At 34.0% G+C, this 14,702-nt stretch overlaps 1 protein-coding gene across 6 annotated transcripts in view; it reads right to left on the bottom strand.

The window, feature by feature from the left end:
• Positions 1 to 14,702, bottom strand: part of RASGRP3 (RAS guanyl releasing protein 3) — a 136,666-nt gene that overhangs the window by 90,657 nt on the left and 31,307 nt on the right. For 2 of the 6 annotated variants that reach the window (XM_074288163.1, XM_074288160.1), the window contains exon 1: positions 10,189 to 10,439. The exons of 2 other annotated variants lie outside the window; for them this stretch is intronic. The gene's annotated coding sequence lies outside the window, so the exon portion shown is untranslated. Of the gene's footprint in view, positions 1 to 9,726; positions 9,801 to 10,188; positions 10,440 to 14,702 lie in introns of those variants that run through there. 2 more of the 6 variants (XM_074288165.1, XM_074288162.1) reach the window with 1 other exon arrangement.

Below are 14,702 nucleotides of genomic sequence, written 5' to 3'. Positions count from 1 at the left end.
TGGTATTAATGAAAAAAAGAGAAAATAACAAACATTGGAAAAGCTATGGGAAAATAGATACATTTGATTGACCTGTATAACCATTCTAAAAGCAATTTGAAGTTGCACACAAAAAGTTGCTAAACACTGCATGTATTTTGACCAAACTATATCTATAATTTTGCCACTGCTAAGATTATACCCTAAAGAAACCATAGGAAGAGGGGAAAGTCTTTTATGTACAAAAACAGTTTAAATCAAGTTTTTCTATGGTGACAAGAAAACTGAAGATAAAGGAATGACCATTAATTGAGGACTGGCTGAATAAGATATAATATATGAATGTATTGTGTATTGTAGTAGAAGAAATAAGGAAATAGATTATTTCAAAAAGACATGAAAAGATTTATATGAACTGGTGCAGAGTAAAATGAGTAGAAACATAGCATATTACTATACTAGCAATACAGATTTGTGTTATATTATCAAAAAATTGATATTATATCAACATAATCTATATAAATTAGTATATATATGTATAGAATATAATATTAATATGATCAATTTTAATAACTTTTAAAAATTGATGAAGAATAATATGAACATAATCAGGACAATAATTTATATTCAATCCAATCCAATAAATATATAAAGTACTTACTACATGCCAGGAACTGTAGTAAGTGCTAGAGGTACAATTAATATGAAGACAGTCCCTACCCTCAAGGAATTCCCAATTTTGAGGCAAGTACAAAAAAGGATATAGAAAAGTAGGAGGGGGGCAGGGAATATAGGGGTTCCTAACATTAAGTCCAGTGGAATTATACTCATGTGGATATACTATATACTCATATAGACTTGATTGTACAAAGTAGAGTAAGTTGAAAAGTCCAATTTCTACCCTCTTATATAAGGGAAGGCATTGGGAGTTTGGTAAACCATCCTTAAACCCCTCCAAACAAAAACAAGAGAAGCTGGAAGAAGTGGTATCAAACTGGGCTTTAGATATCACCTTGTTGATGAAATTAGAGGTGATGAGTTTAATGTGGTCATTAATGTGATTTCTAAAATGAGAGCCACAAACAATTATCTCATAAACACTAACCAGATCCTAGGTCCCACATACAATATAGTAATACTCTTTATATATGGAAGAAGGAAAAAAACAAATCTTTAATCCAGAGGAAAAAAAAAAATAAAATATATAGATAGATATAGATATAGATATAAATATAGATATAGATATATCTATCTATCTATCTAACTATCTATCTATCGATATATATCTTTGCTATCAGATCTCTTAAAGAATGTTGCTAGGTTTTAATATTTGCATTGTACCCACCTTGTATCAATATAGTTATATTTATTTTTCCACCACCACCACCACCACCTTAGAATATAAACTCCTTCAGAGCAAAGACAATATTTTTGTCTTTCTTTGTATCCCCAATTATGCAGTAAACTATGTATGTGGAAAGATAGATAAATATATAGACTGAAAACAGTTAGTAATTGTTTAACTTTTGGTTTACATGGGAGAAAACTAACTGAAGGAAAGCCTTTAGTTATTGTCTTTAATCAAATGCTTTTTGAAAATTTCACTAAAAGATTATAGTGACACTGATTCATAAATATTTTAAAAACTAAAATTTCAGTATGGGTATTCTTTCCTAACAGAACAAATCATAATTTAGCCATGCCTGCTGATCCTATGGAATTCTTGTCCATGTTTTCCCATAACCCTGCCATAGTGAATCCTCTCTAACATGTTGGGTTTAGGAATAGAAGGGAGGGAAAATAAGGTGAGACTTTCATGCTTTCTCTTTTTATTCCTTTCAGATTCCCAACCTTTGACCAGGATTTGTGAATCAAAGCCCCTGGCTTCCTGGACTAATATGTCTCAGCCAGGAGGGGCTGGGAATCTGAAAGGAATCACAGATCAATCTGAAAGGAATCACAGATCAATCTGAAAGGAATCACAAATCAATAGGAAATAGTTTCTTAAAGGGAACACAACCCCCATCATTTTTCCCCTTAATCTTTAATTCTAGTTCTTTCTAGTTCCTTATTTGTTATGTTGAAATCTGCCCATCTACCATATGTCTCCCCTGCCCTCTGAGTGATACTGTTAATTCTTCATAGACTATGATGTGCCACGACTTTTACCCAAAATCACTTCTGATAGATTTTTAGTAATTTTGAAAAGCAGGAGACTCCTATTTCAGGGAGAAGTTTGGAGTCATTAAAAGAACTTTACAACAGAGATGAAAGGGTTAAAACCTCCACAGAATTGTTTCTGTTTGATTAAGGCTGCTGGCAAGGCTGTTGAAAAAATGGTTCTTTGGACAAGGTTAACTCTAATGTTTTTAAAGGAATATTGAATGATTTTCTTCCATAGTAAGAGGCATCTTGCAGAAGGAAATTCTTTAATGAGGTGCTTTGCTCCCCTGAATCAATTTTTTTTTAAATAGTTAACAAAAAAATCACAGAGTGCTGTACATTGAATAGAGCACCAGACCTGCAGTCTGGAGACCTAACTAGCTACAAAGTACATAACCACACTTACTGGTTATTTGATCCTACATAAGCCAGTTAACCTCTTTTTGCCTTAGGAAACTAAAGCATCTGTAAACCTCTCAGAGTTGTTTGAGGATCAAATGATATAATAATTGCAAAGTACTGAGCACAGTGCCTGGTATAATGTATAACTATATAAGTGGTAAGGGCAGCTAGGTGATGCAGTGGATATTGTCTGACTTCAAATCCAACCTCAGTGAATCACTTAATCCTGTTTATCTCCAGTTTTTTTCAAGGAAATGGAGAAATGGAGAAAAAAATGGCAAATCACTCCAGTATCTTTTCTGAGAAAACTCCAAAAGGGTCACAAAGAAACACAACAGAAAATGACTTGACACAACAAAAATATAAATGTTAGCTATATTATTATTTTCTGACTCTTTCAGCCAATTATTTGTGGATTTATCTACTTTATTTAATGTGGATTATTATTTTTAAATGCCTATTTGTTTGCTCCTACTATCTTCATGACAAATGTCCTTAATGAGTTTGTTGACAAAACCTATTTTTTAAAAAAGAACAAACTTTTTATAAATGGAAAAGGAAAGACAAAAATCAATAGTAGTTAATGTCTATGGTGCTCTTTTTTCATTATTTTTAATAAGGTCTAATTTTTACATTTTAAAAATTATCTTCTTCATAAACTTGTGGCTTGATAACCTCAAAATTGAGTCACTTACAAAAAGATCTCCTTTAAATATACTAGATCAAGTCCAGGGATTTTTCTTAACCATATTTAAAACAATTTATTCCTTCTTTAAAAACACATCAGAGAACATAATTTAATTGTTCCACTGTGGTGGCTCCACTGTCTTTGATTATGAAAAGAATTTGTTATGATAATTTTTGCAAATTTTTTCAATTATTCTGTTTATCATGCTTATATTTTTATTCTTAAATGTGCTTAGAATAATTTTGAATACCACGGTATCTCACCAAGCAGTCTTTAAAATACTTTTATATTTTATTACTTTTATTTTATGAAGTGAAAATGCTCACAATTTTCCTTCATCTTTTTATGTAAAATTTTATAAATGACTTTAAATTTTAACTTTGTGTTTCTCTTATCTGTCATATCTCTCCATTAGAGAAGTAAGTCAACTATTCACTTAGACACCTGTAGATTCTTGATTTTCTTGTTATGGCAACTAATTTGCATTCATCAGACTTCTATATAAAATTGTTGTCATTAGTTTTATGTCTCTTCTTTTGTCAAGATCTCTCTTTTCATAATGAATGGTTTCTTTAAACAGGTCAGGATGAAGCAGTATTAATTGCATGCCAAATAGATTTTTTTTCTATTTTTAACTTTCTTTTATCTTTCTACCAATTTTAATATTTTCTCTAACAAAACACTAGTCTGAATATGTAACATCAATTGATTAAGAAATTATTTGAGTTTTAGTGTAATGAGTCATCTCCTACCTCTTAAAAGTAATCAATTTCATTTGTGTCATATTATTCAGTTCCTACTCTGAACTCCTATAAGAAAGTCTTCATGGCATATAGATTTAGAACTTTCAAATCTTTCAAATTCTCCTGTTTTTGCAAAACATTTCTAGTCTTGCTCACCTATTTCCACCTTTATAGTAAAATTACCAAACTTCCAAAAAAGTAACTGGGAAGGTCTTTTTGAGTTTTTGTAGAGTATATCTGTAGAGTTTTTTGTAGAGTAGTTTTGTAGAGTTCTTCATTCATTGCAACAGATGTTCTTCCTCTGGGATCTGTAGACTAGCTAACTAGCTACATAGATTAATTGACAGATTAATTGATGATAGATAATGGTAGATAATAGATAATGGTATCATAAAATATAACTGATTTCCTTTGTAACCATTTGCATTATAAAACATTATATTAAAAAGGCTTCACTAGATTTCTAAACAACTCCATGACCCATTTTATAACATGTTGGTACATAAGATACATAGTAAGATAATATTTTTTTCAAATTTTGTCACAACCACTACAGTATGAGTTGATAATGTCCCACAAAATGATGCTACTTATTTTGTTTTTGATACACAATTAAACCTATTCTAAAAATCCCTATATTGTTCTCTTCAAGAAATTGAGAATCATCCTTTCAATTAGCAACCACTTCATTTAATTTTTAAAAATATTAAATTTTTCATTTATTGTTTGTTTTTCAAAAATCTGAGACAACTTTCTTTTATGTCTGGTGTATTTTTTGTTTATAATCTCTTGAAATATAGCTTTTAAAAAGTTTTATAAAAGAAACAGGAGTGAACCACATTTGATAGAGGGTAATTTTGTAATTTTGGTGGTGAGCCTCTCTATATTTAGTTGGACTTCTCCAAAAGCTGATAGTATGTTCTGGAACTATAATCAAAGCCTAATATGGCTAAAACTGTTATCTCTGGTGCTTTGCTGCCATAACCTTTTAAAACCCAGGAGTAAAACCATGAAATCATGATGAGCCATACTAGTTGCACTATGTAGATGCAGTCCTAACATCAAGCACAGATTTTCCTTATTTGCAAATTCCACCCATTTCTCTTGGCTCTGCCTTTGGAGCACAAGCAGAACAAGTGTAACTTTCTTCCATGAGACAGTTTTTCAGATTCTTGGGGACAGCTACCACATTCCTTCTCCCAGCTGAATATCCTCATTTTCCTTAACTTTTCTTCATTTGATATAATCCCCTCCCCATTCTGATTGCCCCTGATTAGACACTCCAAGATTATCAATGTCCTTCCTAAAATATATTAAAATATATACATATTTTATAGATGAAGAAACTGAGGCTGAATGAGTCTTGTCTATGGTCATGTGGTTAATAAGCCGGTTACAGTTCTTCTGATTCCTGGCCTAATCAATCAATCAACAACCAATTTTCAAGCACCTATTAAATGTATGCCGTGCATTCTCTAAGGTACTAGGGATAAAAAGATAAGAGAGTCTCCTATCCTCAAAGAGCCTTCATTCTATCTAGAAAAATATATGCATATATAAATGTAATACAGATGGAAAGGATGCTAGGTGTGAGATTAGAGAACTCTGACTTTCTGATGCTTATGGTCTGTATGATGCTGATCCAACCACTCAAACTCCTATATTTCCTCAACCTTATTAAAAAGACTTTTGAAATTGTATGTTGATGTTTTATTATGTTTTTATTAACCAAGTCTGACCTTTTGATCCTATGATCCTAAAGTCCTATGATTTTATTCCTATGATCCTAAAATACAAAATGCATACTAGGCATCTGGGATCAAGAGGAAAGACTTCACAAAGAAGATGGCTTGGCCAGGGGTGTGAAAGAAACTAAAGATTCTAAGACTGGGGGAGAAAAAAGAATGGTCTGCAGGGACCAGAAATTTAACAAGCTGTGAGACCTTGGACAAATCATTTAACCTCTGTCTGCTCCTGTTTCTTCACCTATAAAATGTGAATAATTATAGCACCTACCTTCCAGGATTGTTGTAAAGATAAAATGAGATAATATTTGTAAGTATTTTACCAACTAGAAGTACTTTAGAAATTCTAATTATTATTATTATTAAAATGCTACTCATCCACTAGGGTTAAATCTAAACAACTTTCTCCTTAAGTAAAGTCTTTCTGATATTCCACAAGTTTTTAAATGATCTTTCCTTTCCCAGACCTTGCAAATACTCCATCAGAATTCTTCCTGTTCATTCAGTCAATCTATATTTATTAAGCACTTATTATGTACCAAGTACTGTGCTAAACTAGGAGTACAAAGAAAAGTTTAAAAAAGGTTCTTTTTCTCAAGAATTTCAGTCTAATGCAGGAAACAACAAGTAAATAAATATGTACACACAAAATATAGTTTAAATTAAAAATAATCAATAATGAAAATTAGTATTAAAGGACAAAGGAAAGATGATCTTGTTAAACATGAAATTTTAACTGGGACTTGAAGGAAGTCAGGAGACAAAGATGAAGAAGGAGAGTATTCTAGCCATGGAAAACAATCAGCAAAGATTCCCAGAATCAGAAAAATAGATATTATTATTTGTGTATATTACTTATATATGAGGCAAAGGATGCCATTGGGGGAGGTGATAAAAAAGGAGGTGAGCTAATTAGATGGCAGTGGCAAGGAATGACCAATGAGCAACCCACCTGCTCCATTGATATCCATTCAGTGTTAAAGGTACAGAAGAGCATTGCTCTATGTTACCCCACAGAGATTTATAGTAGGATCTAGACAAAGAAATACAGGATGAAAGAATATGAACACAAAGAAGAGTACCCATATCACTGAGATCATAGATCCAACAATATATGGAAATATCCTAACTCCTTCTTCTGGATTATAAATTCTATGAGAATAAGAACCACATTTTATCTTTTCCCCTCCTCCAGTATATAGCCCAGTACTCTTTACCTAGCAGGTACTTTAAAAATATTGGTTCAACTAAATAGATTATAATAAATCAAGGAAAGCTATTATTTCAAAAGTCAAGGTATCACCAGATTTGTAAATGATCAATAACAGATCTCTTTAACTTCAGTATTATGATAATGTTATGGTGTCCACTTAGAGAAGTCTTAGATCCTGGCTCAATAATTTTAATCCTGATGATTTTGTTATTCATAGTACTACTGGTAAAACTTAAAGTTTTCCAACCATGATTGTTTTAACACAATATTCTCTTCTCTACCATTCAAATAAAGGATACATCTACTGAAGCATGTTTGTATGGGCTGACCAAAGAGCCTCCTATAAATGGTAGAAATCAAACAGCTCAGCAATGGAGGAGTTGGAAACAGTTTTTCCTCCCTCAGGGTTTTCACATTCTGTGGTTCCCTCAAGCATTTAGGTTTTTGTTATTGTTGTTTTTTAAAAAAGGGTAACTTTCATGAGGCTGTCACACCAATCATTTGTCACTTATAGCCATAAAGGTTTCTTTCATGGAATTTTCTAATGACTTTGTAGCCAAGCCAAATCAGTATTTCAGATATTAAAAAAGCAAGAGGCCTTTTTGTGACAAAAAAAAAAAGTATGGTATTACTTAAATGATTTTAATCTATTCTCTGCATATGTAGGAATATAAGGAAAGAATATAATAAACAAGATCTGAAGTTGGAGCCAAAATAAAAATTATGACATGTTTTAAGGTAGACAAAGCAAGAGACAAAGAGTGATGAATTTGGAATCAGAGGATCTAAGTTCAAAATCAGATTCTGCTGTTAACTAGCTGTGTGACTTTGGGGTCACTTGACTTCTTTGGGTCTCAGTTTTTTCACATGTAAAATGGGGAATTTGGACTAGATGATCTCTGACGGCTCTATATCTAGGATTCTCCATTAAGTAAACTATGAACCCATAAATAGTGTATTATTAAACCAGATTCATAGATAAGATCTATGTCTATGATACCAAAGTCAATAAGAATTTGATGCAAAACATGTAATCCTGGTATCCTAACTCCAAGACCCACATACTAACCACTGTTGTCCTATAGAAGGCTTAGCTTTAAGTACTCCACCACAAAATAACTTTATGACCCTGGATGACTCAGACTTCTGTAAAATTATCTGTAAAATTAGTAGGTGAGGAATAGAAATTTGGTATTTGGATTTGGAGTCATGAGATCTACCTCTTTTACTATTTGTGTGATGTTGGGCAAGTCATTTAATTCTCTGGTTTAACTCATCTAGAAAATGAATAGGTTAACTTAATGACCTCTGAGAGCCTTTCTATCTCTAAATAGGTTCACCTATCTAAGACTAGACATTCCATGATTCCTTCTTGCAATGTTTATCTTGAGGCATTTTATTAAATGAATGACTGCATAGTGCTTCTTGGGACGCTAAATGTAAGCATAAATAGCATACCAGTTCTAGAGTCTGAAAGTCCCTTCTTCCTTAGTTCAAATCTGGGCTCAGACATTTAACAATTATGTGACCCTGGGCAAGTCACTTAACCCTATTTGCCTCAGTTTTCTCATCAATAAAATAAGCTGAAGAAAAAAATGACAAATCATTCCAATATCTTTGCCAAGAAAATCCCAAATGGAGTCACAAAAAGTCAGAGAAGACAACAATAACAAAGTGTTTTGTAAAGTGTTAAATAAAATATGTGACTATTATTAAGAGGAAGGGAAAAAAAGGTGAATTGATCAAATAATAGTACATAAGAAGCAGTGATGACCATCGAAAAGAGTAGTGAAAAGGTAAGAGAAAAGGAGGAGAAGATTCATTAGATTATTCCTTAAAATAAGATCATAGGATCGTGGATTTTGAGCTTAAAGGAGTCATCTAGTCCAGTTCCCTTATTTTGCAAATGAAAAAAATCATACAAGACTATGGACTTGTCCAAGGTCACACAGATGGTCAGTAGGACTGCAGGACCTCTGATATCATATCCTCTACGTTGAATCCCAGAAGCAGCCTTACTCAGAACACAAACATTCATTCAATGAAGAAACACAAAATGTAAGTGGAGGTCAAGAATTTATTCCCGGACATTGACTCCATGTAGATAAATAAAAGCAAGGAAGTAGCCAAGAAGCATTTGGTTATCACTCTGCAGCACCCTGGCTGATTAAAGACACCACTACTTCCCGGGGGTTCTTTATCACCCTCAAAGATCTTCCTTTTCCTCCGTCCTCCACTTTGCCTCTCCTTTTATGCATCACATGTGGTCATAAGTCCTAGAAAGGGAAAGAACCAATGTCTTGTTTCCAGAATGGCATCTGCTCTTTACCTCTCCCATAGAACATTTATTATCCATAAAAGAATCTGGTGGGTGGAGAAGTCCTTTCAATACCTTGTATCTCAGCGCACATATGACATTAATCAGCCACATGAAGTACTTCTGGGATACAAAGATGAAAGAAAATCTTGAGTATTACCAAAAAACAAAACAACAAAAAAGCAGCCATTCTCCCTGTATCATTCCCCTGCTATCTGAAGGAAGAAACCCCATGATGTTTAAAAGCTCAAGTTCCACAAAGATAAAATTCTTCAATGAAGACAAAATATTTACTAGAGAATGCACACTCAGCAGCACCTAACTGTGTATTTAACTGCATATCTCTCAATACCACAACCTCCAGGTTTTCCTCTTCTTTCTTACTGGCACCTTGTTTTTCTGCCTGGACAAATTAAGTCCATTTACATTTAGAAGGAAACTCTTCAAATCAGACACAGGAATAAAACCAAACTTGCCTGGATTACTTTTCAAGGTTTCTTTCCCAGTAGCAAACTTTTTCAAAGTCAACTGCCTTCACTCATGTACCTCAGTAAGTTATCTACTATTTCACAGTATGACCCAAAGTTTACGACTAAATCCAACCACTCATGGATCAGAGGTGAAAGGGGGAGGGAGGAACAATCCTTTAGTCAACAGACTATCCTGTTTCTTGTAACTGGGTTTAAACAATATAGCCTATTCATTCCACAGTTAAGAGAAAATGATATCAATCAAATGAAATAAAGCATAAAGAGGCAGATTGGTATAGTTTAACTGTTAACACAGGTTCAAGAATACCATTAAAAATACAAATCTACATTAACCCCAGGAACAAATCAAATCTCTCTCTCCCAAGTGTTATGAAATGGAAAGAAAAAAAATTAAAAGACACCGTTGGTGGCTTGCAGAAAAACAAGGCAAAATCTCCAATTACTTACTTAACTAGAGTCCGTCTGCAGAGGTATTCCACACAAACATCACCCTTTCTTGTCCAGCTGCCAAGAGCTAAAGCATGAAGTGAACGAACAGCTGTTTCCTTCAAGTCCAAGCTGTGTGTCTTAACAAGTCACATGCCCCTTCTGATAAATTTATGCTGTCGTGCCAGGAGGTCAGAAACTGAAGTTCATTATTCTCCTTATTAGAAAACCTTTTGCTAACACATGGGTTGGCTTTGTAATTTCACAAGAACAGGGAAATGCATTCCACCACTTGCTTCTTCTCTTTAGCCCTCCTCCCCCCTTTTCCTCTCACCAATCCCTGTTTCTTTTAATGACAAGCACCAAACAGCTGATAAGTCATAATGTAGGGCTGGGCTACTGAAAATGGAAAGTTAATTGAGTATGTGCCAAGTGGAAAGGCTCAAAGTTTGATGGTTGGGGTGGGAGGGTGGGAGAGGGGGGCAATACAGGAAGATAAAAGGGAGCTTCTCACTGCACTCACCTTATCTGGGCATATTGGGGACTTTTATCAAGAAGGCAGACAAAATGCAAATTTCCACACTAGATAAAAGCGGAAACATTTTTTGTATGCTCCTCCCTCACTCTAAAATCAGGAAAATCTGCCTCTTCACAATTGATTTAATTAATTTCATTTCTTAGCTTCCCAGTTTGTATGCAGATTTCTTGTGATAGACTCCTGCCAGAGTCCAGACCAAAACCCACACCAGTAAAGAGGAAAGAGCATTAGCTTTGAGGTCAGAGAACAATATCCAGATTAGTTTTCTCCCTTTGTGGGGCTCCAATTCCTGCTCTGTCAATTGGTACCAGTGTGACTTTGTGCAATCATTTTAACTCTCTAGATCTCAGATTCCTAATGTATAAAATGGGGTAAATTTAGGCCTTCCCAATTCTACCATTATCATTCTCTTAATAATTTAAGGTCAATTTCGTTTTTGATTCATGTTTCTCTTAAGGTTCGTACAAGGAAGTTGTTCTAGAAGTGAAAAAATAAAAGAATTGCCGACCCCATGGAACCAAAGGTGTGTAAAAAGAACAAGAAATGGACCTAGGCTGAAAATGTCCTTCACTTCTTTTGCAAAAGAGTAAAGTAGAACTAAACTAGAAGGAAGAGATGTTGGAGGTTATAAAAGGTAGGATTTCTCTTAAAAATAAAAGAGTCGTATTTGGTATTATAAAAACTAAATTTTCTGAAAATTATCTGCAAAATAGTGGTACCATTTGTGTGTCGTGTGGTGTGTGTGTGTGTGTGTGTGTGTGTGTGTGTGTGTTTTTGCATGGGCAAGGAGGGAGAAAAGTAGGGTTAGAAGAAATGACTTAGGCCGTTCACAGATTTAAATTATCTTTTCATTTCCTCTTTTATAATACACTTTAAGGATGTTCTGCTGCCCCCTTAGGTGTAATCATTGTCCTATCAACTATTATCATCATTTTCAAAAACCAACCTTGTTAAACTCAGTCTCTGTTTTGGTATAAGGATGTTGTGGGGGGTTTCCCTTTTGTGAGGTAATTGGGCTTAAGTGACTTGGCCTGGAAGTGTTAGGTGTCTGAGGCCAGATTTGAACTCCTGCCTCCTGCTTCCAGGACCAGTGCTCTCTTCACTGTGCCACCTAGCTGCCTCTCAGTCTCTGATTTGGACTGATTTTCGATCACAGGGAAGGGAGAAGGGGGAGAGATACCAAAGATACACAAAATCTCAGAAGTTCAGAAATGAAAGACATCTCCAACCACCATTTCATTGAACTCATAAGTTATCAAAAAATTGGACTTAGAGTTTGTCATCAGACAAGAGATCATTCAGACTTTGCCTGAAGTTTTCTAGTCAGACGCTCACCAAGAGTAGCCCATTCCGCTTTCAGCAGCAATTGTTTGGAAGATGTCTCCTTTTTTGGAGGCAGTTAGGTAATGCAAGAGATAAGAGTGTTGAAGGCATATGTAAACCTAAATTTATATCCTACTTCAGACACTTACTGGCTGTGCTCACTCTGGCTAAATTACTTAACCCTTGCTTGTCAGAGTATCTTAATCTGTAAAATGAGAATAACAATAGCTTCTTTCTTTTCCTCTGTGTGTTGTTGGAGGATAGAATAAGATAATGTAAAATTTTTCAATCCTTAAAGGCCTTTAATAATGTTATTATTAAATCTAATCCTGTCTTCCTGCAAGATTCATGTAGGTTCTTTGAAGGCAAAGTCTGTTTAGTTTTGTCTTTATAATTCTCCCTCACCCTACATATCCAATCAGTTGACAAACTTTGCCATTTCCCCCCCCCCCCATCCCTTGCATCTGAGTTCTTTTCTCTATTTCAGCAGTCACAAAATTTCATCAGATCCTTATTATATGTCATATAAATTATTGCAAGAGCCTTTTAATTGATCCTCCTGTCCCATGACTCTCCTCACTCCAGTATACTATTGACAAAGGAATTTTATTGCCACACTATTGCCAAAGGAATTTTTCTTAAGCCCTGATCTAGACTCTTACCTCACTTAATTCTGGTTGCTCCCTATTGTCTGTAATAATACCAAAAGCTAGCTTTTTTTTTTTTCCTCCTTTTTCTTCAACTGGGAAACAATAGCTTTCCCAATAAACACAGGAATAAAGCAATCATACTATCTTTTTTTGCTTTTACTCACCTTGGTTCTAGAAGTGTTAACAAGAGCAAGAAAACAAGAAAAAGAAATCAGTCATAAACATCACCAAAGATGAGAGGGGGAGGAGAATCGGGGGAGGAGAGGAAAAGGAAGAAAAAATAAGAGAGAAAAAAAGAGGAGAATATGGAAGGTGAGATGAAAAGAGAAGAGAAGAAAGAAGAAGAGAGGAAAGAGAAGAGAAAAGAAAAGTTGGGGAAAGAAGGAGAGATGAGAAGAAAAGAAAGGAGAATGGTAAAATTAGGAATCATTGCTCTCAAAGAGCTTATAGACTTTTGCATGGTAACACAATTTATTAGTATCATAGGAGGGATGGGAATCCTGTTCTTCTTGACTATGACTCAAACATTCTTTCCACTAAATTATGCAACTGAAAAAGATTTAGAAGCATTCCAAACAGAAGTAACATCCCAGGAGGACAGAGAAACAAGAGAGACAGGGCAAAATTTAAGAACTATCAAACTTCTTGAAAACTGTGGGACAAAGAATATAATTACTCTGTTTTGGGAAACAATATAAACTTTTCCAGAAATTTTGCAAATTATCAAATTCACAGTGCTCCAACAGGTAGCAAGCATAAAATTCATTCATTAGATTCATTTTGGTCAAGGTTCAAGCTTATAATCAGCAGATAATGATCTTTAAGGAAGGAGAGAGAGAGAGAGAGAGAGAGAGAGAGAGAGAGAGAGAGAGAGACAGAGAGACACATAGAGGAAGAAAGGAGAATCATACATTAAAAACACAAAATCAAATTTTACAAGATTTTTATTCTCAAAAAGTATAGAAATACTGAAAAAATGATATAGTGGAAATTAGGAGATATCAGATATTTTCTATCAACTTGGATTTTTTGCTAAGCTTTATTTTTTTGAAGACACAAAAATAATTTTAAAATTGAAATTAATATGGGCAATTTATAGAGAATAATTAATTTACAGAACCAGAAAAAAAAAAAAAAAACAGTACTTGGAATTGACCCAGATCATTAAGCAAAATGCTTTTACCAATAAATGTTATACAACTATAATTAACTAGTCACTGTATAAATGCAATTATCCTAAAAATAATATAGTATTATTTTGGTTAACTAGTAATGATATTGACATTTTATGAGATGGAAGGGAGTAAAGGAAAAGAAAGAACAATGAATTGATTATAATTAATCAATACAAAATTTAAGGACCTGGGAATAAAGACAGAGAGGTGAAAAGTATTTCTGGAATAATACTAAGGCAAAAATCCTTTCCTAAATAAGACAGGATTGAAGAATAATCTTACATTAAGATAAGTAGAGAGAAGAGGTCAGGTATAAGAGATATGGATGTAGAAATGGCAAGATTTGTTAAATGTTTGAATACCTAGGGTGAAAGAAAGTAAGAAATTAACTATCATGCTGAGAATAAAAACCTGAAAGACTATAAGGATGGAAGTGCCTTTGACAGAAATAGGAAAGAAGAGAGATGGATTTAGGAGGAAAGATAATAAATTCAACTTTGGACACACTGAGTTTGAGATTTCTCTGGGATTTGAATAGGCTGTTGGAGAACAGGGGAAAGGTGTGAGGAAAGGAGAAGGAAGAAGAAAAGGGAAAGAGAAGATGGAGAAAATAGAAGTGGAGGGAAGGGAAGGAAAAGAAAAAGAGAAAAGGAAAGGAAAGGAAAACAGAAGAGAGAAGAGGAGAAAGAAAAGAGGGGAGAAGAAGGAAGGGAAGCAGAAAAGAAAGGAGAAGAGAGGAAAAGAGAGTGCTAAAATTAAGAGTCATTGCTCTCCAGGAGCTCATACTCTAATGGGGGGAAAAAAATGTAAATAATTATATGTATAACAAGCTATATATGACATAAATTA

The sequence above is a fragment of the Sminthopsis crassicaudata genome, chromosome 2, assembly GCF_048593235.1.
Source record: "Sminthopsis crassicaudata isolate SCR6 chromosome 2, ASM4859323v1, whole genome shotgun sequence".
NCBI classification, from domain to species: domain Eukaryota; kingdom Metazoa; phylum Chordata; class Mammalia; order Dasyuromorphia; family Dasyuridae; genus Sminthopsis; species Sminthopsis crassicaudata.
The sequence above is the reverse complement of the archived record's forward strand: the minus strand, read 5'-3'. Positions and strand labels throughout refer to the sequence as shown.